The sequence below is a fragment of the Humulus lupulus genome, chromosome 3 (assembly GCF_963169125.1).
Source record: "Humulus lupulus chromosome 3, drHumLupu1.1, whole genome shotgun sequence".
Lineage (NCBI taxonomy): Eukaryota > Viridiplantae > Streptophyta > Magnoliopsida > Rosales > Cannabaceae > Humulus > Humulus lupulus.
This window is the reverse complement of record NC_084795.1, coordinates 143,792,165-143,817,798: the sequence shown is the minus strand read 5'-3', so window position 1 is coordinate 143,817,798 and position 25,634 is coordinate 143,792,165.

Here is a 25,634-nt window from a genome sequence, read left to right as displayed (position 1 = left end):
CAAGCTGCTGGAGAAGCTCGAAAGTTACAGTTAAATGAGCTGGAAGAGATGAGGTTATTCTCCTATGAAAATGCTAAGTTGTACAAGGAGAAAACTAAAAGGTGGCATGACCAGAAAATTCAAGCTCGAGTCTTTGAGAAGGGGCAGAAAGTATTACTCTTCAACTCATGCTTGAAGTTGTTTCCTGGCAAGTTGAAGTCCTGCTGGTCTGGCCCATTCACCGTGGTGAAAGTTTACCCCTTTGGAGCAGTTGATGTTTGGGAAGATCAATCCGGAAGGGAATTTAAAGTGAATGGGCAGCATATGAAACATTATTAGGGAGGCGAGGTTGACCGCGAGAAGACCTCCATCACTTTGGAGGATCCTTAGAGTCGTTGTTGTTTTGGGTTCTCAAGTGATTTAGGCACTAAATTTAAGGCAACCCAAAAAGAAGAAAGTGCAAAATAAAAGTGTAGATAAAAAAGGGAGAAAAAGAAAGAAAAGAACAGAAAAAAATATATAAATATATATGAGTGTTTTTAATTATTTTTATTTTTAGTTTTGATTTTTAGAATCTTAATTCCATTTTATTGTGATGTTTTTGGAGTGGTTTTATGTGTGTTTTTGTGTTTCAGGTGTTAAGAAAGCAAGAAGTTGGTATTTATGAAGTAATTTTGGGGTTTGATTGTTTTGCGAAATTTTTACTTCAACAAAACGGGAGCAAATATTTCTGAAAAAACCTATGAGTTACGTCATATTTTGGTTGCAGAAGCGAAACTTAGGCTGAATGGTGGAAATTTGGGCAGGCACAAGTCAGGGTGTGCTTCGTTCAGGAAAGAAAAAAAACAAGAATATATATACATATATAAAAAGAAAAACAAACAAATTTTTTATATAATACTATTTTTAATATTATATTTATATATATATTACTATATATATAGAAAAAAATATAATACATACATATATGAACATATATATATATATATATAGAGAGAAAAAAGCAATTTATAAATAAATAAATCAATATTATACAATATATATAACTAAATATAAATATTATATATTTATATATCCATAAAATACCCCTGAATCGCTATTCCCTTCAGTAGCCGCTCATCACCACCATCATCAATCTCCTTGAACCCCACGGCTACCCAAGCACTGCGCCCCCCACCTCATCGAGCCCTACTCCTCCTCTGCCCCAGCTGCGTGAACCCCAAGCTGTGGAACCCAGGTACGGCTCTACGCGCGCACCACGAAAATCAGGCGCGGCTCTGTTGTGTGCCTCTCTGAGCAGTGAGTCCACCACGCGTCGTCCCAGCCCCACAAGACCGCCTTGCCTACCCCCATAGCACCCAGGCGCCATTCGGGTCCCTTCGACCCTATGCACCTCTAGCCCAGTTCGAGCCCAGGCGTCTCCAAGCCAAAGCCCCCACCAAACCCATCCGAGCCCCTGTGCACCTCAGCAAGCCCCGAGTGTCAGTCAGCTGAATCTCCACCACATCTTTCAAGCAAGCCATTCTAATTTGGGGTACCAATTTCATTGTTCTGTTATAATCTTGTGAATATTGTTGGGCATTGGATTCATTGCTAGTGTTTGATTTTGGGGTCAGCCATTGGGGAAATCTGTTGGCATTATTACTCAGGGGTTGTTATATTTCTTGGGTGATATGTGTTCTCTTGGCATTTTGGGGGGTGACCTATTGTTGTAAGCTATATTATTCAAGTGTTGTTGTCCTGCTTTGTTACCTTGGTGCTATACTTTTCCCAGCAGATATATTCGGTGTGTGGGTGCCTGTTCAGTTGTTGGGTTGCTGCTTTGTGATATATTGAGTTCCTTGTTGACAAATATGGCCACTAAAACACGGGCCTAGAGAAAGAAATCCAAGCCAACTCCTAACCCACCACCAGCCAAAAAGAGCACCCCTGTCCCCAAATCTACCCCACCATCAACTGTCCCACCACAAGATAAACAGAAATCAAAACCAACCTCTCTCCCACCACCAGTCACAAAGAAGTCAACCCAAAGCTCTATCCCACCACCAACCAAAAAAAAAGCCAAACCCACCACTGTCCCACCAAAAGCCCCACAGATTCCCATTGCCCCATTACTCTTGGCTTCCCCAGTCACTATAAATGATCCTACCCCCACCATTACTACCCTACCAGCACCTAAATCAACACCAACCCGACCCAAATCCAAAAGAGCTGCCAAACCAGCATCAGCCGCACCTCCACCCAAGAAACAAAAGACCTCCACTACCACCAAAGCTGTCTCCAAGCTAACACCCACTGTTGTACCGACCCCAACCACAAAAAAAACTCCTGTCCCTTCCGGTCCCATTCAAAAATTTGTTTTTGCTCAGGCCAAGGCACATTATGAATCCATTAAGACCAAGAAGTTGCTCCCATAAAAAGGATTCTTACCCACCATTGTTGAGGTTCCAGCATTCATCAGTAGTGTTATTGAGCAACATAATTGGGAGGTTTTCTGTAAAAAAACCAGAGCATGCTATCATCCCATCGGTGCGAAATTTTTATGCCAACATAGCCTCCTCTGAGAATTTTGAAGTGAGCGTTCGAGGCAAGGTTGTTTCCTTTTCTGGTGAGGCTATTAACTCACTATTTGGGCTGGCTTGTGTTGAGTGCGCTGTGTATAATGATATGGTCTTGGCCCCACGCCAAAATTTTTTGACAAGGCACTGCAACTTGTCGCATCTCCCAACGCTCAGTGGTGTGTTTCTTCTAGTGGTGTGCACACTTTATTGCACACCTCTATTTTGCCTGAAGCTGGAGTGTGGTTGCATTTCCTCAAATGTCGCTTGCTGCCTACCACACATGACACTACGGTGTCCAAGGAGTGGGTACTTCTATTATACTGTATGTTGGCTGGTTTGAGTATCGATGTGGGCAAGTTGATCTCCAGGCAGATTGTTAGTTGTGCCAAGAAGAAAAAGATAAAGTTGTTATTTCCATCACTCATCACACAGTTGTGCATTCGAGATTGGGTGCCTTCTGCATCCACTGAGGATTTACTCTTTGAGCATCGGGACATCGACTTCACCATCATTAGTCAGAGTTGCACATCTATATCAGCAGCTGGGCCATCCACTGTGCCTCCACTAGCTCTGCCCCTTGCTCCCGCACTCACCGACCTCATTGCTCAGTAGAGGGAACTTCTTGGGCGGCTAGTGTCCCTTCAAACTTAGCAGCACAACTACTGGAAGTACGCCAAACAGCGGAATGTCACGCTCATCAAGTCCCTTCAACGGAACTTCACCAAACTGACTGTTGTATTTCCAGTGTTCCCTAGCTCCATTTTGGAGGCTTGGACCACTCTGATTGTTCATGATTACCCAATTCCTTCTAATGCTGATTCTGAGGAATAGGCACGGGGATCCTCTTTAACCAAACTTTTGTTCTATACTTAATTTTCTGTATTTAATTTCTACTTTGGACTATCTTGTTGTTTACTTTTCATTGCCTATTGTTTTGTGTTATCGTGATGATTATTGTGTCCTTGTCCTTGTCTTGTCCTTGTACTATTGTTTCGTTAATCTTTTGAGGATAATCTTTGCTTTTGTTAGTGTTTATCAGGGGGCTCGATGACGACTTTGGAAAACTTTCAAAATATAATCAATCTAAGTGAAGCTGAATGTCTTTCTTTCTTGAGTTTTAAACTAAATTCTTTGGGTGTGAATGTTGCTGGCAATTGATTGATGAGAGTGTTTCTCTTTTTAGTATGTGCATAGCTTGATTGAAAATTTTTGAGACCCTAGAAATAGCTACTTTCTTGTGCGAGCTTAAGTTTCTAGAATTACTTAGTGATTTTCCTTGAGGCAAAATCCTAGATAATACCGCACTGATGAAATGATTTAGGCCATCTTTGGACCGTTTGAGCCTTTGAAGCCTACCTTGTATGCATTTTTATCCCTAGTCACCCCATTGAGCTTAAGTGACACTTTTTCTTTCTTAGCCCCTCATTAGCCTTGCTTTATATATATATATATATATAAACACCTCTTTTCACCACACCCTTTTAGCACCTTGATCTTTATAGGATTTATTTATTGTGCATTTTGGGGAGGTTGAGTTGAGTTGAGTTGAGTGAATGAGAGAAAATTGGGTGAGCGTTTTCCTTTTCTTCTTTGGCTTGTTTTCACCATTGGGGACTATGTTGATATTAAGTTCAAGGGAGAGTGTGTTCTCAATTTTGTCGTTCTCTTGCTATCTAGTTGTTAATCTTTATTCTAAAAAATATATATAGAACATCAAAAAAGAAAAAAAAATAAAGAGTGCACTCCCTTACATCAAAGCATCTAAAAAAAAAGAAAAAAAAATCAGAAAAGAAAAAAGTATGTAAGTTTGTAAATAAGTTTGGGGGTGTAACTCTTCAAATAAAGGAAAAGTTGTTGTAGTTTCTGTCTTTGTATGTTAGTAATAAAGGCTAGTGGCAAGATTTATATTGTGTTGTGGTGTTTTCTTTGGGGAAATTAATGTGTGCATTTATGTAATTAGGTCCTAGAAAGGTTGAGGTGCTGTAACGACCCAAATTCACTAATTAGGCTTAAGGGCCTTGATTAGTGTGCCTGGAGGGCATAATTGGAATTATGTGTGATTTTAATGATTAAGATGCATGACTATGATTTAAAGCATGTTATATGACTATGTGTATTATGTTATGTGATAATTATGCTATGTGATTTGTACCACGTGGGTGTGGTGATATCAATGTGATGCATGTGCCGAGACGGTCCTAGAAAGCTAGATAATGGTAACTGGAGATTTGGTAACTTGTGTAACTGTTAGTAACCATAGAGAGTAACAGGTTTTGTTGGAAAAGTGGTAGAATTGTAATGTTAGTAAAAAGACAAGTGTGCCCTTAAGGTTTAGTTAGGAAGGGATATTGGTGGAGGGATAAATTGGTCTTTTGGCAATGGTTTAGATAAGTTTCAGCTAAGGAAAATGCAATCACGTAAAACACTTTGGGAAATTGGTTTATGCTGAATTTTGGAGACCTAGATATAGAGCAGAAGAGAAAGAGAAGAAGGAAGCTGAATTTGGCTCTTGGAAGGAGAATCAAGGGGTTTAGAGTTATCAAATCAAGCCTAGGCCAAGAATACTCAGAGGTAAGGATTTATCTAAGATTTGTTTAAGTTTCAAGTCTGGTTTTTAGAGGATATGCATGAATTGAAGCAAGTTGGTGACTGGTTTTGCATGAATTCAGAGTTGGAATAATCAAAAGAGAAGGTGATTTGAAGCTAGAGTTGAGGAGAATTCAAGCTGGGTTCTTGACTGAGGTAAGAGTGTATCCTGTTTAATTTTCGTAGCTGTTATGGATTAAGAATCTAAAGGGTTTGGTTTGCACTTTTCTCAAGTCTTGGTTTAAGTGTTTGAGTCTGAAATTTAAGTGTGAATTCTGTGAATGGTTGTATAATTGAGCTAGATTATGATGTTTGTAGGTTGTTGAAAGGTTTATTTGGGGTTTTGAATTGGTTTTTGGGCTTAGGTATGAGTTTGGGGTGATTTGGAGTAATTTGGGTTCGGGAAAAACGTAGGGGAAAAACCCAGATTTCTGGGTTCGCGAAGGAGCGCCACGGCCCTGTTCTTGGGCTCCGCAGCACGAGGCTGTTTCTGGGCGGAGCAAGTTCTCTGACTTGCTGGGCGCCGCGGCTCTAACTTGCTGGGTGCCGCGGCCCTAGCCCAATTTCAGAGCATGGGATTTTGCAATTTTGAGCCTTTGCTCCGGGGGTTCGGGGGATGTCTTCGGTGCATTGTTTTAGGGATTTGGGGGATTCCGAGAGTGTGGGATTGGTTCCGGGAAGTAGTTTTGGATTGATTAGTGACAAAGGATGTTTCATTTTCATTGTGACTAGGTCTTTGGAGAGGTTTGGGGTAGAGGACCGTGCTCGCGGCTTCGTGGCATCGGAAACTAGTAAATTGAAAGGTAAGAAAACTGGACCCGGATAAAAGTTTGTGATGGGACTAAGTGCTCCCGAGAATTGTGTCGTGTCAATGTTGGTATCACGCCATGGGACATGTAAAAGCAGCCTAAGAGTGCCATACATGATATTAGCGCACAGGGCGCGAATTGGCCACTGGTAGCCAAGAACTACAGGATAACGGAGGGAGCAGCCTGAGAGCGCTAGCCTTGGTTATCATTTGTGAACTGTACATGTTATGAATTGATATGCTTAGTATGTGGAATACTTGATGGTACTGACTGGTTATATGGTTGAGATTATGTGATGCAATATGAGATATTGACTTGTCTGCTAATTGCTTATGCTCTACTGTTGTTGTGTTTTCTTGCTGGGCCTTGGCTCACGGGTGCTACGTGGTGCAGGTAAAGGCAAGGGCAAACTGGACCAAGCCTGAGGTGGAGAGCTCCGAGGTGGAATGTACATAGCCAGCGGTTCGACCGCCACGGTCGAGGAGTGGACCAGGACAGGGATCACCTAACCACTCGCTTTGCCTTAGTATGGCCAGTTGTTGTACATAAACCTTGTGTCTTTTGTAAACGGTCTTTGAACTCAATATTTTTGGGATCCCATGTAACAGATGATGCTTATTAATGAAAATGTGGCTTTTGAGACCAAAACGCTTTTAACCCTAGTTCCTTTACAGTTTTAATAACACGATTTTATTTAAATGACTTGATTAGCAAGTCTGGCACTTTATAAACACACAGTGTAACGGTCTTGGCTATCCAGGGCATTACAGGTGCTTAGGGTGATTTGAGCCAAAATTTATCTCTCCTATCCTACCTTCACTCTAGCCTATCATTACAAGCTTTATAAAGTCCTATTGATCTTTGGTGTGGTGTTTGTCTATATTAGTGGAGAGTAAATTACTAAGTAACTTATGGAGACATTATTTAAGCTTTAGGACCAAGGTCTAGCTTGATTTTTGGTGATTGAAGATGTTTAGGAAAAGCTATGCATGCACTAAAGGGTGAAACACTTGATTCATATTTTTGCAGCAACACTAATGCTTGAAGCATTTGGTTTAAAACTTGTGAAAGATTGAAATTCAGCTTCTCTTATTCAAAATAAATTTCACGAGAGCCTTACCCTTTTTACTATTGGCAAAGCAAAGTTGTCCACTCTTGTTGTTTTTATTTGTCCTTATTATTTCCTTATCTTTTGTTGTTTAGTTTGTGCCATTTATGTCTTTTGGTTATTTTTGTTTTGTTTATAGAGTCATAACTCGAGGACGAGTAATGTCGTAAGTTTGGGGGTGTGATAACTCTTGAATAAAGAGTTATTTCATGTGCTTTTGAGCTTATAATTGTGAAAAAAAAAATATTGGGTGATGTTAGTTTATTTTTAACTTTTGTAGCTAACTTTGGTATTTTTATGATCTTAGTTAAGTCTAGTTATTTTTGTAGCTTTTAATAGCCACTGGGTTGAAGATAATAGTTTCATGAATAGATATTTGTACAAAGAATGAACTAACATGTGAAACTATCTAAATTGAATTTTTTATGGCTGAATTATCAGGTTTTGTTGTAGCAAAGAAGATTTTGCTGAAGCATTTTGATCAGGCTACTTTTGGGCACCTAGAACACGTGGCAAGTCAATGGGTGAGCTGGAATAGTGGGTGAGCTGGAATAGTGGCTGAGGTGGCAAGTACAGAAAGCTTGAGTCAAAAATTGGGAGAAAATGACAAAAGAAAATAGGAGACTCGCGTTTTTACAAGGAGGGGCAATATTGTACTTTTAGGGCTAAATGAGGAAACCTAGAATACACTTTAAGAAGTATCAGCTGAAACAGAAGAGAGGCAGCCATTTTTGGAAAGAAAAACCAGCAAGAAGAAGGAAGGAGAACCAGAAATCAGCAAGAAGAAGGAGAACATAAAAGAGAGCTCAAGCATCATTTTGGATTTGTTCTTTCTTCTCTTCCTAAATTCCATTTTTATATTTTCTAAGTGATCTCTTAATCTGAATATTATGGGCTGTTTTGATTGTTGATTATTTTTTTATTAACTCATCCATGAACTAAATTTTATGGCTTGAATTGTTGATTAACCCTATGTTATAGTCTAGTAATTTCATGCACTTTATTTCAGTAAAACCTCTCTTGTTCATTCAAGTGTGCTTATATTAATTTTTTGTTGTTGTTTGGCCAGCAATGACAAGATATTTAATTATGTTTAATGCTGGATATGTTAAATGTAATGGGAAGAACTTGGATGACACAAGTCATAATCTAAGTTATATTATGCTAGTAAGTAACATAGGGATATGTTATTTGCCTTGTGTAACTTTTTCAGAATTAAACCTTGAATTTACATTCTTAAATCTGATTTGGCATAAGAATGTGTTTAGTTAGGTAGATGAATTAATGTCATAAAATTTGGGAAATTTTTATGAATGTTTAATGAATTCTTGTTAACCTGGGGGTTTTGCTAGAATATTGTTGCCGCATTGTGATCATGATGATTAATATAGGGGGAATCAATAATTCGAGTCAATTTTACAATCCATCTATTTTCTTTCAATTTTCTTGTTTAGTTCAGCTTTAATTTCAGTATTTCCATCTCTTCTAATATTTGGTTTAGCCTAAAAACAACCCATTTGATTTTTAGTACTTTTAAGTTGTTTAGTAATTGTTTTGCTTATTTTTCTATTTCGCAATCCCTGTGAAGACGATTTACTTATCATTATATTACTTGTGTGATTACGTGCACTTGCGTATTTAAAATAAAATTTAAATTTATCACAACAGCTTGCAAAGGAATCACAAAGGTTGTTGCTCGGAGCTAATCGAATGCGTCTCGGATCATAGAGGTTTTCTTGGTTTTTTCTTGAAAAAAAATTTCCGAGTTCTTGAAGAGAGAGAAAGGTTTGGTAAAATGTGAAAATTGGAAAGGTGATATATTTATATTGATTGTGGTGTTGTTTAAAGGTGATGATGGGAGTGAGATTTCGATGTATCGGGAATCACAATAACCATTGAAATATTTTTAGGTTACTGTAAAGGTCATGATTGCTTACTTTTTTGAAAAGGTGCTGACAGATGTGACAGGTCAGATGAATAGTTGGTCGAGTAAGTTTATTAAATGTTGGTCGTAGTAAATTAAACTTTGGGGGCAAATGTTTACCCAAAAAAGATTCACTTGATGACGTGGCAAGATTAGTACGCACTTGGGATGCATGTGACTATCTAATCAGTTACATTCTGGTCGACCATCGACCAGAGGAGAATTCGTACTGCAGAGGGCATGTTTCATAGGCGACCAGAGTTGGTCGCAGTATATCAGATAGTTTCTAAAGATATTTGATCTTGCATTTATGTAAAAGTGTAATTTCCATTACTAGTTAAATATGTTTGTATTAAATGTAATCAAGCCCATGGCCCATAAGTAGATTCTTGAGCCTATATATAAGACTCAAAGAGCTCATGAGAGGGATCTGGGAGAAACTCAAAGAGAGAAAATTATTGTTTTTACGCAATACTTTGTATCTATTATTGAGCTTGTGAAACTTGGTAAACCCTTGTTTATTGATCGCAGGTTCTCATTACATTAATAAGAACACTAAGTGGACATAGGTCATTATCATCACTTGGGCCCGAACCACTCTAAATCCTTGTGCCATTTATCTTCTTGACATGAATTCATCTAATTTCTATCGTTTTACTTGACTCCGTGTCATTGACCAAATCAAGAGTCAACAATATTTTTCCCTTAATTAATTAATAATCATAAATTATAAAAAGTAGAATACATTCTAAGAAAAAAAAAATAGAAATTAGACAGAGTAGATTGTAGAAATCTTAGGAAATTTTTATAAAATCTTTTTTATTAATCATCAACAAATTCTTTTCTAAAAGTAGTAAACGTAGGAGATAATATGTCTTCACCAAGTGACATGTGACATACATTAGATAGTAATTATGTCTTCACAGAAGCTAATGAAGTCTCATGGAGCTTTCTTGGTTCTCCACTAAAGGTAAGCCTTGCCTCCAATCAAAGTTCACCACCACTGGAGGAGTGTGTCCTCATGGAAGTGCTACTCCTCGAGGACTATGTTCTCGGATATCGTTCAAGTCTTATTGCAAGACGGTTCCTTATATTCAAGTCCCCCAAGTTTGTGAGATCATCATCTGGACCTGAAGTAGAGCTGCCAGGTGTCAAGCACAGCGATCGTGGACCACAAGCAACCATCTGATATTTACTGTTACACTGATCGTGGTGTCGATCCCGTACAAGCGACAAGCGGGATGCCTCACGACGCTGCCTGACATGAGAAAATGTGTTGCCTAATAAATTAGTGGCCTGGTATCTCGTATTGGGCCCACTGAGATACGCAAGGGCCCACCAGCACATTAAGTTAAGGAATTTACCATTTATTATACATTTTAGTCCCCATTAAGGGAGGATAATTGTAATAAGCCCTTAATAGGGAACTAAATGCCCCTTGCCATCTATAAATATTGTTATGACACACTTTGCAAAAGACTTTTGATTCATTACTTGTTTTCAGAGTGTTGCAAAAACGCTGCCTGAAAACTTCCATAGAACATTGACATTTGAAAGCTTTCAACCTCTTAAATACAATTGATTCGTGGACTAGGGTTAATTTATAACCTAAACCACGTAAAATCTCGTGTCTCAATCTCTATTTCGTTAAGCTTCGTTTAATTAGTTGTTAGCGAAAAAGCTAGTCAACACAATATATGTCGTGGTCTACTATATAATTAATTTTATTTTTATAGATATTTTTAATCGATATCAATTATAATTATTATAGATATTTTATTTCTTATTTAATCAATAACCATAAATTAGAAAAAGTATACAAAAATTAGAAAAAAATAGATAAAGTAGATGGTAGAAATCTTAAAATGTCATTTCACTTTCTTGATATTTTAATATGCGAAGAGTAGAAAAAGGCATAGCATAGACACAAGACAAGATGTTGCTTACTAGCTACTAGTAACTACACTTTTGAAGTAGTTCTTTTTTTTTAGGGAATATATATTATTAAATGAATAATTAATACAATTTTTTTTTTAAAAAAAATACACTCATCGAAATTCTTAACGGCGCGAAAATTAAAGATTTTTTTTAGTTTATATTAACATTTTTATAAGTTCACAGACAATTTTATTTATATATGTAAGGATGTATTCAAAGTAGAAAGTATAATTATATATTTATATATATTAGTGACTGACAGTGTTGCTGTTTTCATCAAATAATATCAAAAAATAATTATTTTGTATGTGTTATATTACTTATTATTAAGAAATTAAATTTATGTATTTTTGTTAGTAATTAATTTACTAAAGATTTTTCTTTTAATTTTTTTTTAGATGTTACTAATTTTATTATAAATTAAATTTTTGATATAAAAAATAAAATAACTAATTATTTAAACAAATAATTGGTGATTCGATGTATATTTTGGATTTATATTTACTATAATAAATTGTGATAGAAGAAAAACGTTAATAATTGGAAAAAAACATTAAACAAATAATATAAGAATAACAATTATGACCAAAGAGAGAAGAAAAGATGAAAAATCTGGAAAGGAAAAAAAGATAAGCAGAGAAAAACTTACTATTTATTTTCACTCATCCGTTTTTATTATATATGTAAAATATACAGGGTAAAATCTTTAGTAAATGCGTGAAAATTACATGGTTGTAATTAACGATCTTGACCTTTGGATCAATCCCATATTGAATCTCTTGTGAGCATGTTATCTCATAATTTTTGCTTCTTGGGCGAACTTTGACTGTGATAGCCATCTTGAGCTCGGCTCTAATTAAGCTTCCCACTTTAGCGGCTTCCATATTGAATCTATGGATATAGCTTTTTAGACTTTCATTTTCGCCTTGCTTTATGTTAGCGAGGCTAGTACCCGACAAAGCATAATCACAAACCGCGTGGTGTTGTTGAAGAAATTCATTTGAGAAATTCTACCATGGCCTAATGGTTTTTTACCTTAATCTTTTCAACCACTTGTACACAGCTCCATAGAGTGTGACGGTGAAGCAATGACATCTTGCCCTAGTGATGACCCCCGTTAACTTTATTAGATCGTTGAAATCATCTAAGTGATACTTAGGCTCTATAGTGCCCTCGTATAGAGTCATGTGAGGCCCCTTGAAGTTGGCATGGAGTCGCTCAACCTGAATTTCTCTTGTGAAAGGTGACTCATAGTCGAACTCGTCATCGACCATGTGCCCCCCAGATGTAGTGATTAGTTTGCTCTGAAGGCTTCTCATTTTGGTGTCCAACTCATGTTTCCCTCTATTTAAGGAGTCCCTTAGGTCTGAAGGGTTGGCCTTCTCTTTCCCCGTGTCTTTCGGAGGAGCCATAGGGGGTGTTGTCCTCATGTTTGACCTTCTCCTACTGAGCTTCTCTCTTTGGTTAGGGAGTGCTTAGATGGGATTTCTGTTTCGTGAGAACCATATTTTTTCCTATGCTCTTCAGGGTGTTTGTTGGTGTAGGGCCTTTGTGATGCATTGGCTAGGGAGTGTTGCTAGTGGAAAGTTGGGTTCTCCCATCGTCCATGGGGACAGTTGTTTCCCCTCTCCTATGCTCTGGGGCATGCTTGGCTTCCCTCGTAGCAGGCCTCTCAGCACGTCTTGCATCTTTTCTAGTATGGTCTCCAGCCTCTGATTCTTCTTGTGCAACTCACATATCTCATCTTCATAAAAGTGAGTTCGGGAGCTGGAGCTCACAGAATGCACCTGGGGACTCTTGTTGGGCCTGCGTGTGTAGGGACCTGGATCCTAGTAGCCAGAACGCAGTGCAGTTGGTGGTCGAGGAGGAGGGTATGTACCCAAGCCCCCCACAAAGGTGGCTGATGGTGCTAAAGGATCTCCAATAGGTTAGACAGCCAAGGATGACGCCTCCCTTTCCTCACCAGGGGTTGGATATTCCTCCGGTGTACCTCCGTTCTCAGGCGGCATATTGTCTCTCATTGAGGCTCTTAGTTGGTCTCAGTCCATGTGGGCCTCAATATCTTGTAAGTCATGTAGGCGTCTCGAGCGCCTTGGCATTTTCCCTTGTCAGAAACGATGGAAGAGTAGTAGCTTGATATTTATCCTTCCCATATATAGTGCAAACTGTTGATGGTGACAACTCGTCAACAAAGTTGAGTTAGAAAACTTTTAAGTTTATAAGAAAATGAAGAACTTAAAAGAAATTGGAGTAAAGTTGCAGAGTAAAAATGGAGATAAAATGTTTGTATTACTTTGAAGTCTAAACTTACAAATGACTTTTTTTCATCATTTGCAATGATCAGGGACTATGCCTTCAGGATATAAGGCTTCAGGTTGTTGAGGCCCTTTGAATCATCTCCTTAGCTTCTAGGGAGACTAACACGTGTTCCATGATCATGAGTAGGGTAAAACTTAGGTTTGGGCTTCATAGGGCCCTTGAGCTCGCCCCCTTGCTGAGCTCACCCCTCAGGTCGCCCCCTAGGTGAGCTCACCCCTTAAGCTTGCCCCTGGGCTCTTCATGGGTGTGGGCTTGGTATTCATGTCTTCCCCATCTTCTCAAAGCACTCTTGGGCATTAGCATCTTGTTTGGCTTCTCTTGTCATTTCTCCATGCTTACATTAGTTCATTAGTAGAAAATAAACTCCATAGAACCTTGAGCTCGCCCCCCACGCTCTAAAGAGGCTTTCGACTATCTTTATCTGATTGGAAATCAAAATCAGTATATCCAGTGGGGTTCAAGTCTCCACCTGAATACACAAACATGTAATCTCTAGTATGCCTATGATACTTGAGAATATTCTTTACTGTTGTGCAATGACTCATTCCAAGAAATTATTGATAACGACTGACTATCCCCATTACATAACATATGTCAGGTCTAGTGCATAACATTGCATACATTAGACTGCCTATTGCAAAGGCATAGGGATAATGTCTCATGTCCTCCTCTTCATGAGGTGCTTGTGGACATTGTTCTTTAGACAATTTAACTCCTGACCGGGTAGGCATAGTTCCCATCTTGGAGTTTTGCATGCCAAATCATTCTAGCACTTTATCAATATAAGTTGCTTGAGACAGTGCCAAAAAAAATTTCTTTCAATCTCTACAGATCTGAATTCCATAAACATATTTGGCTTCTCCCAAATCTTTCATTTGAAATTGCTCAACTAACCAATTCTTTACTTTTGATAATGTTTCTATGTCATTCCCAATGAGTAGAATATCATCAATATAAAGAACGAGGAATACCACAATCTTATCTTTTATTTGTTTATAAACCCAAGGTTCATCAACATTTTGTTCAAAACCAAACGTTTTAATTGTTTCATCAAATCTAAGATTCCAAGATCTCAAAGCTTGTTTAAGTCCATAAATAGACTTAAGAAGCTTGCAAACTTTTTGCTCTTGACCTTTAACTTTGAACCCTTCTGGTTGAGACATGTAAATGGTTTCGTCAAGATAGTCATTCAGAAAAGTTGTTTTAATGTCCATTTGCCAATTCTCATAATCCATGCACGCAGCAATGGATAAGAGTATGCGGATAAATTTGAGCATGGCCATAGGTTAAAAAGTTTCTTCATAATCAGCTCCTTCTTTCTGTCTGTAGCCCTTTGCTACTAGTCTTGCTTTGAAAGTATCTACATTCCCATCTGCTCCTCTTTTCTTCTTGAATATCCATTTGCAACCAATAGGTTTAACATTTTTAGGTGGATTTTCAAGAGTCTAGAAAAAATTGGAATATATCGATTCCATTTCAAGGTCCATGGCATTTAGCCATTTTTATTTGTCAAAATCTTCCATTGTGTTTCTATATGTCAATGGATCATCTTTGTTTGTGTCAGACACAAGCATCTGAACTTCATGTTCATAGCGTATGCGTTGTTTACCAACCCTCCCACTACGATGAAGCTCTCTATTGTTCTAGCTAGAACTGGCGATATCCTCTGGTCGTTTATCTTTTGCCATTGCTGGTGATTGGTCTTGTTTACTTGAGACCAATTCCTCAAGTACGACTTTACTTTGAGGTTTGTGGTTATTTATATAGTCATGCTCCAGAATAGTAGCAATTGTAGATACAAACGTTTTGTTATCTTTAGGACTATAAAATATACCACCTTTTGTTTATTTGGAATATCCCACAAACATGCACACTTTAGTGCTTGATTCCAACTTCCCAGTCTTTCCTCTAAGCATGTGTGCAAGACAACCCCTATACGAAAATGGCATAAACAAGGTTTAGTACCATTCCATAATTCCAATGGTGTTTTCTTAATAGACTTAGATGGAACAACATTAAGTATGTATAGAGCACATTTTATTGCATAAACTCATAATGTCAAAGGCAATGATGAGTAACTCATCATCGATCTAACCATATCTAATAAGGTTTAGTTCTGTCTTTCTGAAACACCATTTTGTTGTGGCGTTCCCGGTGCAGTGAGTTGGGATTGAATTCCATGCTCATGCAAATGGTCCTCAAATTCATAATCTAAGTACTCTCCACATTGATCTAATCGAAATACTTTTAGTGATTTACCTAATTGCTTTTCAGCTTCTACTTGGAATTCCTTAAACTTATCATAGGTTTCAGATTTCCTTTGCATTAAGTACATGTAACCATATCTTGAATAATCGTCAATGAAAGTGACGAAATATTCATAAACTCCTCTAGCTTGGACATTTAGTGGACCACAAACGTCTGTGTGTACAAGATGAAGTGGTTCTGTGGCTCTTGAACCTTTAGCAGAGAAATGTCTTTTGGTCATTTTGCCTTCTAGGCAGGATTCACAGACTGGGAGAGAACAAATAGATAGTTCTCTTAAAGGACCATCCTTTGTTAGTCTGTCAATTCTGTCTAGACCAATATGTCCCAATCTCAAATGCCACAGATATGTTTCACTATCAGAATCTGTCTTTTCTCTTTTAATAGATCTAGGATTTGCTGTTTTAAATAAATTATAAACATGCTCGACGTTGGGCTCAAGCTTGTAAAGTCCACCTTTAGACTTTGCAGAACAAATTTCAAAACCATATTTCAAAATAACAATCGAATTATTATTAAAAGAAACATTAAAAACATGTTCATGCAATTTTGATGAGGAAATTAATATTCTAGTAAATCCAGGAATAAAATAAACATTGTCCAACACAATAAATTTATTATTATCAAAATCTAGGCAAGCTTTTCCAACTTCAGCTGCTGAGATCTCTTGACCACTTCCAATTCTTATGGTCACTTCTCCATGAGCCAGCTTCCTTGAAGTACTAAGAGTCTACGAAGAAAAAAAAACATGGTTAGTGGCTCCGGAATCAACTATCTAGGATGATAAATCACTTTCCACTGAGCAAGATTCTAAAAAAAGTAAATCAAATTTACCCTTCTTTTTGTCTTTTAATTCAGCCAGGTGCTTAGAACATTCCTTTTCCAATGACCATCAACCCCACAATGAAAGCATGCTCGTTTCAATGCCTTCTTTTTGGAGTTCTTTGCAGAATTATTCTTCTTGGAAGACTTTTGGTCTTTTCTGGTTGTTTGTCCTTTTTCTTATCTCTTCCTTGGCCACCCTTCCTCTTCCTTGAAATACTGTTTGAAGTGGAAGACTTGGTTTTAGCATCATTTGCCTCCTCAACCTTAGTGGAACTTTTTTTTAGAGATTCAAAAGTTTGCAACTCATTCAACAGTTGGGTCATATTATACTCCAACTTGTTCATAACATAGTTGATAGTGAATGCCGCAAAAGTTGGTGTTAGAGATTCAAGTATCACACTTACTTGAGTTCTCTCATCAATGGATGCACCATGGACTTATGCAGCGTGCAATATGTTGATCATGTCTAGGATATGTTCTTTGGCATAAATACTTTTCTTCATTTTCATATTCATGAAACTTCTAGTAACATCATGTCTGCACTTATCAGATTGCTGGCCAAACATGCCTTGTAGAGATTCCCAAATCCCATAGGTTGTTTCAATGGTTTCAAACTTCTTTCTAAGTACATCGCTCATACTAGCAAGCATATAACATTTGGCCTTATTGTTAGATAAGATCCAATTGTCATATTTCTTTCTTGCAGGTTTGGCTACAGTGAGAGCAAGAACTTCAGGACAATCCTCATTATGAACAAACATGTGGTCTTCACATATCAAAACAATGTTCATGTTTGATTTCCATTTCATGTAGTTATTACCAGTTAATTTTTTATTAGCAAGTAAAGCAGTTACAGGGTTTGGATTGGACATATTGCTGAAAATTAAATAAATAAAATATAATGAATAAATTAATGGTTTGTCTTAGGGTAGGTCAGTCTAATAACAAATTAACCTGGAGACAAGATCACAACTCCATAAGTAAAAACTTAAAATCTCCTTTTTCTCTTTTGACTTATGAATTATCGCTAGTTTGGTCAAGACGTACTAGTCGTGTTCGAAAGCCTAGATACATGTTTGGAGTGTAACCCATTATTTTTGATTGATGACTTAACTCAAAAGTGTGTCTTAGGGTCAGTCAAACTTTAAATACATCACTGATCTTATTCTCATAAGAGAAGTCAACCTTGAGATAAAATAAACATATTCGGAAGTCTTTCCTTGGGAAGGCCGCAAACGGAGGTGACACGAGGCCCTTCATATGCCTCTCGGTGTTCAACCAATAATGGAGACTATGAGACTTATTGTCATTATTCCCTCTCCCACTCACTATTTTAAAATTGTGTTTTTCTCAAAATAATTATTTTTTTAATTAGGTTGTAAAACTAATTAAATTAATTTTACCAAATGATATTCCAATAAATACTAATCCAATTATGCAAAATAAATAATCGTGCCCTAGATTTTATTTTTCCTTTTTGAATAGAATACAATTTTATTTGATAAACTGATTTTATTAAATAAGAAAATAAACAAATTTAAATTCTTTTTACTATCTTAACTAATTAAGACTAAATTAATTATATGAGTTATCAAATAAAAACATATAATCAATCCTAAGCATGTTTATAAAATTATGCATGCTTAATATGTACTATGTGGGTAATATGTATGGCATGTTATTATGCATGATTAAGTATCAAACAATTTAATCATGTTAAAACAAATAAATAAAAGTGGGTTGAGTGTTTTGGGTATCTCTAGAAAATTAAAACACTTGAAAAAAAATACACAAAAATAATTAAACTAATTAAGGCCTAATAAAGAGCAACTCCCTTGATCTTAGACCTTCTCTTTTAATCTTTTGGGTCATTACCATTTTAATTAACCATTATGAGTTAAATATCCTTTTAATTATTTTGAACAAATTTAAAATAATCAAACTTTAGGTTTTAATACCCAACAAGTTATTGAGACCCAATTAGAATTTGGACTTACACAACTAACTCAAACTTTATAAATAAAACACTTTTTAATTAAATTGGGCTTAAACATGCCCAAACGGATAATTACACATCCATTAGGGTTTGCAAAACACAAACCCTAATGAGTGTGTCAATGGTGGTCGGTGGCTGCCAGCCATGGGTGGCTGGCAAGGGCGCGGGGTGCAGGTACGAGGGCGCTGGGTGCAGGCGAGCAGGAGCTCTGGGCGCGCACAGGGGCGCACAGGGGCGCAGAGGCACACGGGTGGGTGCGCATGGGCGTAGGCATGCGTGGACGCATGAGCGGGTTCGCATGGGCGCATTCGCACAAGGGCACATGAGCAGGGGCAGCGGCTCGGGCCATTACATGAATATTCATCATTTAAAAAAATTACAAAATTCTTATGCCCTAAAATGGCTTACAAATTTTGTATATCTAGAAAAAATTAAGAACATTTCCTAACCAAAAAACACCATGAAAACCAACCCTTAAGAACATAAACTTATTCATACACAATTATCCATCCATTCATATATTACACATAATATAAAAATGCATATGATACCCACACAGTAATTAACGTATGCATGGATTAAAGATGGCTATGGTACCAATTGTAACGAATGGTTCCTTGTGCGCAGCGAAAATTGCGGTAATGGTATACAACAAAAAATTTCATATAAACAATCTTTATATGAGGATCCTTTAATATGCAATATGTTAATCATTATATAATATGAGCATAAAAATAATACGAAATGATTTACCTCTTGTAGCCTATCAAGAATCCTTGAATCTTTTTGTATATATTACGTCTTCCTATCTTTGCTTGAGTACACACACCTAAATCTTCCAAGACATTCTCTACACCTCAAGATATGGCTGGGCACATAGAGAACAAGGATCAATTTTGTGAATCAAAAGTATTCTCAACACATAATACTTTTGATTATAGGCTAGAGAGAATAGGTTTTTCTTTTTGTGAAAAAATATGATAGTTTTTCTTCTATGTTTCAAACTTTTCTGAAAACTTGTTCTTTCTATTTTCTATCAAATAGAATATATAGAAATTATAACCATAATAATCATAATGAAGAAAAAATCAATTACCTTTTATAATAATTGTTGTCCGTATTTTTCAGCGCTGACACGTGGCAACTCTTAGTGGCTGGCTAGGATGTTTGTGGCATGTTATTGCCTGAGGCCTATAGTCGGAGAATAGGTCTTCCTAGATTAGGTTTTATCCAAAGGGTGCAATAGGTGTCACGGTGAGTTACTCGCTGATGTTCGATCTCGGAGATGGAGGTTCTCCAGCTCGGACAGTTGAGGCAAGGGGTTTCGTATCTCGATCGCCTCCCAAGTCCAAGGTTATAGTTCTCGAACCTAAGACCAGGAGAAATGTGTCAGTAGGTGCAGGTTTTCAAAGTCAGAGGATCATCTGACAACCTTTATAGGTGATCCGTCAACAATATTTTTGAGTGTACGACTCGATAATTCGCACACCCACTATGCCGCCTGACACGAAAGTATGTACAGCATGCCCTGACAGTTCAAGGGGCATGTTCCCCATAAAGTGGCTACCTTTCTCGAGTGGGCCCCGCAAATCTTGCTTGTTCCGTGGTCTCTATTCAATGCAGCCCAATGCTTTGAAGTGTATTAATATCCCAATTACGAAAAGAATACGTATTAATTGTTTATAAATAACATTAATGACCCCAGCCTCTATCAACAGGACTGGGATTCTCATTGTAAAAGGTTCGGTTTTGGAGAGAGAAAACTACTTGTACTGAGAGCAATCTAAACACATCCTGAGAAGACACTATAAAGGCTTACAATCACAAGCTTGCAATCTCCCTAATACTAGAGACTCATGGAATAGGGTTCTTTTATAACCTGAAGCACGTAAAAATCTTTGTGTTCTTATAGTTATTTATTTAACCTCTCTCATAAAAGTTAATAGCAAAAAAGGCAGTCAACATTTTGGTTCTTTAATTGGGAGCTTGAAGGAAGCATTTGACATTCACGATCATGGTGACTACATGAAGAAACATTACAGATGAAGTGCCCTCTCCTGCTAGAGTAGGAGGAGACCCAGTAGGCAACAACCTCAGAATGTACCTGAGATGATGGTGGACTACGATAAGTATGTTGAGTATGATGGCAAAGATAATGATGTCGACCAAGAGTACTATGAGGATGAAGATCCTCAACCCATTGAGGCGGAAGAGATGCCAGAGGTGGTGGTGCTCCGTGAGCAGGTGGCTACCCAACAACAAAAACTTGATGCTCAAGAAGGTAACATTGTTGCTCTTCAGGAGATGGTGCTTTCCATGAAGGCCACTATTTCAGGCCAAGGGTTGTGAGTGAACCCCAAAAAAACCGCACTAGCTGGGCACCCAACAGGTGCGCCACCTACTCACCCTGTTGGAGTGCCACCTGTCAACACAACTGATGTGCCTCCTGTGCACCCAGCTGTCGAGGCGCAGGATCCGCCAGCTAGGGTACCCATTGGGCACCTAATAGGAGATGGAGCCTTAGCGCCACTGCAGGACCATGGTAAAGGAAATGGCAATGATGACCCTGCTTTGAAGCATAAGAGAGCTCATCAAGATCCTATAGGCCACCTGGATCCGCAAAAAACTGATAAGGGTAATGAAGCAAGGGCCCGAGGACATCGCTAGGCAGGCAGAGCCCATGGAGCTCAGGGCCCTCTAGCTCGACGAGCTCATTCGGACCGCGCGAGGCCTAGAGCTTGTGTCCCTTTGGGACCTAACTAGTCCCACAGGAATAATCTCCCGAGGAATGCCCCAGCGAATCATAAATGGAGCATCAGTATCTCGGTAAACGAAAACAAGTCCGATGGAGAAACTGAGGTGGCCCACCCAAAGGATAACATTGCGTTCTGAGGATAGGCCGACCTACGAGATAACCTCAATGCTCGAAGGTGTAATAAGGCCAGGGTACGTGAGCCTGCTAGTAGAGGCCAGTCAGATCTCCAAGACAATCTCAATGCTCAGAGTGAAGACTGCCCGGCACAGAGCATCAACCAAGATGTGATCTGCTCCGAGCAGAATTAGAAATTCTTAAGCGAATAATGCTCAGAATGGCCAGGCGACAAGGTCATCAATTTGAATCGAAAGATGAGGAGGTTGAGCCATGTGCTCCTCTCCTTTTTAGGCCTCGCTACCTCTAGGATTGAAGATACCATCCATACCAGCTTATGATGGTGGTTGGGATCCCACATACCATTTTTCCAAGTTCAATAGGCTAATGTCGGTGCATCGTGTCTTCAGCGATGAAAAATGTCACGTGTTCCCCCTCACCTTGACAGGACCAGCAGACGAATGGTTTAAGAAGCTCTGACTAGGGTCCATTCAAGCGTGGCAATAATTATCATCCACCTTCCAAAGATAGTTCATAGGAGTTCGGAAGGTAAGCTTTGAGGTCAACACCTTGGCCAACATCAAGCAAGGACCGTTTGAGACCCTCAAGGCCTACATAAAATGCTTCAAAGAAGAAGTGGCAATGACTAAGAGGATCGATGATGGCCAACAAATGATGGCATTGCAGCCTGGCATCCGCGCGGGATCCCTACTCTGGGATGATCTCCAGCGAAGGGGATGCCGGGGTCTCGACGACTTCATTCGTTAGGCTCAAGAATACATCAGCTAGGAAGACGCCCAGATCAAGGCGTTTGGAGCATCTACCATTTTCCCTGCCTCGACCACTCCTAGCCCCATGGCCCTGGGGATCCAACACTCCCCCTATGTTCACATTCAGCAAGGGTTGTTAGGAGCGCAGCCAGGCTAGAGCGCCACCCCTTCCGGTTGTAGCGCCATGTCTGCTCCTGGATTTGGTATGTCTCCGGTAGGTTTCAGGGCAACCCCCACTGGATACAGCGCTTTTCAGCATGCATTCAGTGCTAGAGCTGGCGCCCCATCCCATCCGGCTGAATCTAGTCGAGCTCCCAGTGGCACAAGGTGCGGAGGGAAGGGTAAAGGTCACAAACTCAGGGGAAACGGAATCACACAGCCCGAGAAGGGAGTCGCATCAAGCAAGAAGTATGTCTCGCAGTATTCATAGTGTACTGACTTAGTGAACTCCCAAGAGAACATTTCGTGACCATGGCACAGTACGTGCGCTACAGGAAGCTGTAGCCCATTCGAAGAGACAGGGATAGACAGGACCCTGGAAAATTTTGTCGTTTCCACAATGGCATAGGGCATCATACTAACGAATGTCACCAACTCAAGAATGATATTGAGAACCTCATCAAGTTGGGACACCTCCATCAATATGTTAAGGGTGGAGTGCGTCAAGCATAGCCACTCATGGTCGGACTGGCAGTCCTGCCTGCCACACCTCATGTCCCAACAGCAACTCCTGTAGGTCCCCAGCATCCAGTAGCCCAAGGGCCTCCTCCAGTAAATGGGTGGGTAGGAACCACCTCAAGAGGACCTCATCTGGGGGGCACCTCGAAAGCTCACGGATGCGAGCTTTGAACCACGATGATGAAGTAATGGCTTTGACCCAATTACCTGCCTAAATGTCGCAAATGACTGACCGAGTCATAACATTCACCAAATATGATGCTCGGAGAGTGCATTGCCCACATCGTGATCCGCTGGTGATTGAGAGCCAAATCTCCAACAAAATGGTGGTGCAGATTTTGGTAGACAATGGGAGTTTGGTGAATATCCTGTTTAAATCAGCCTTCGAGAAGATAGGGTTGACTACAGCAGACCTGTCCCCATGCGCCTCGACACTCTATGGGTTCTCGGGAGAAGCCCTCATCCCACTGGGGCAGATAAAGCTCCCAGTGACACTTGGAGAGGTACTTCCCCAAGCCTTTAAGTACTTCACCTTCGTGGTGGTGGATTGTCTCTTAGCATATAATGCCATTTTGGGACAGCCAACACTGGTGGAGTTCGGGGGGGCCACCTCCATTCGTCATATGTGCATCAAATTCCCCACGAATGCAGGAATCGGCATAGTCCGTGGTGACCAAAAGGAGGCGAGACAATGCTACAATGTCTCTCTCAAGGCTCCCGTGATGATGGTAAGGGAGGAAGTCTCCGAGAACTTCGAGACCCCAGAGGTACAAGAGGTGTAGGACTCAGGGCCTAATGAGTTATACCCAAGGGTTCCAAAGGAGAGGTCCATCGAACCAATAGAGGAAATAGAGGAGATAGTTCTAGATACCTCCACCCCCAATAGTAAGGTGAAAGTCGGGGGATGCTTGAAAACAGAGGTCCAAGAAGCATTAGTGGTCTTCCTTCGACAGAACCAAGATGTGTTCGCATGGTCACATTCTGACATGACTGGCATTGATCCAAACATCATATGCCATGTTTGACCAAACTTAGAAGGAGGCCCTCAAGGTCAAGGTTGACAAGCTCCTCTCCAATGGGTTTATTCGAGAAGCCCAATATCCCAGGTAGCTATCAAATCTTGTCTTTGTGCCAAAGCCGAATGGCACTTGTAGGACATGCATAGATTTTTCGGACCTTAACAAGGCCTATGAAAAGGACTGTTATCCACTCCCTAGGATAGATCAGATGGTCGTTTCCACCTCTGGTTATGAGTTGTTGTCATTTATGGACGCATACTCAGGATATAACCAAATATCTTTGCACGCCGCTGATCAGGAGCACATCAGCTTTCAAATTGACAAGGGTGTCTATTGTTACATCGTGATGCATTTTGGGTTGAAGAACACCGGCACCATATACCAAAGGTTGGTTATAAATTTTTCAAAAACTAGTTGGGGCAGAACATGGAAGTCTATGTGGATGATATGTTGGTTAAGTCCTGGACCACCCCAGATCATGTAAGCGACCTGGCTGAGGTCTTCGCAGTGGAAGCTCAACCCCAAAAAGTGCACATTTGGGGTTGCCTCTAGCAAGCTTTTAGGCTTGGGGAATTGAGGCGAACCCTGAAAAAATCAAGGCCTTAATCAAAATTCCTTCTCCTCGGAAGCATAAAGATGTTCAAAGCCTGATAGGGAGGATCGAAACTTTGAGCTGTGTTGTCTCCAAAGCAACAGACAAGTGCGCCCCTTTCTTCAATGTTCTCCGAGGGAGTCAGAGATTTGAATGGACAAAAGAGTGTGAATGGGCATTCCAACAGCTCAAGGTGCACATGGAAAACCCTCTGATCCTGTCCAAGCCAATGGATGGAGAACCCCTCTAACTCTACATGGTTGTGTTGGAAGACAACGTTAGCGCCACATTGGTTAGGGAGGAAATTCTTGTTCAGCACCCCATCTATTACATCAACAAGAGACTCCTCGGGGTAGAATCAAGGTACCCACTGATGGAGAAGCTAACCTTCTTCTTGATGGTGGCCTCCTGGAAGCTAAGACCTTACTTCCAGGCGCATCCCATTAGGGTCCTCACAAACCACCCGCTCAGACAAGTCCTTCAAAAGCCTGAATCATCGGGAAGGCTCTTGAAATGGTCAGTGGAGTTAAGTCAGCTTGACATCACCTACCTCTTGAGGACTATCATAAAAGTACAAGCACTCGCCGATTTCATTAATGAGGGCACCGGGAATCATGAGAGAATCGAGAGCACCCAAATGGTTGGACCACTGTGGAAGTTGTTTGTGGATGGGTCTTCAAATGAGAATGGTGTAGGGGCGGGACTTATTTTGATCTCCCCTGAGGGGCATAGAGTTCATAGTTCTCTCCGCTTCGGATTTAGCACCTCTAATAACGAAGCAGAGTACAAAGCCTTAATCGTTGGACTTCGCGTGGCACTAGAGCTCAAGGCCGAAGGACTAACAATTTCCAAATTATGGTGAACCAACTTCTTAGAGAATACCAGGCCCGGGAAATAAAAATGGTAGCATACTTGGTAAAGGCTCAAGAAATGCTGCACAACTTCCAAAATTTCAATATTCGGCAAGTGCCGAGGGAGCAAAATTATAATGCAGACGCCCTAACAAAGCTGGATACGACCAAAGACGCTGAGTTAATCAATGTGGTCCCCATCGACTACTTGGAGTCTCCGAGTATCTTGGCTCCAGACGAGGTGGAAACAGTACAACCCCAAGATGGGTGGATGGAGCCAATAGTTAAATACCTAGTCTTCGGGGAGTTTCCCCAAGACAAGAAGGCAGCTCGGAAGTTGTTGTACCAGGTGTCGAGGTACATAATTATGGATAACATGCTTTACAGGTGAGGCTCTTCTTTGCCTCTACTTTGTTGCGTGTCCAAGCAAGAAGCTAGTTTAATACTGCGAGAGGTACATGAAGGATTATGCGGTGTTAATGCCGGGGGGCAAAGCCTTTCTAAGAAGATCTTAAGGCAAGGGTATTTTTTGGCCCACCATGAAT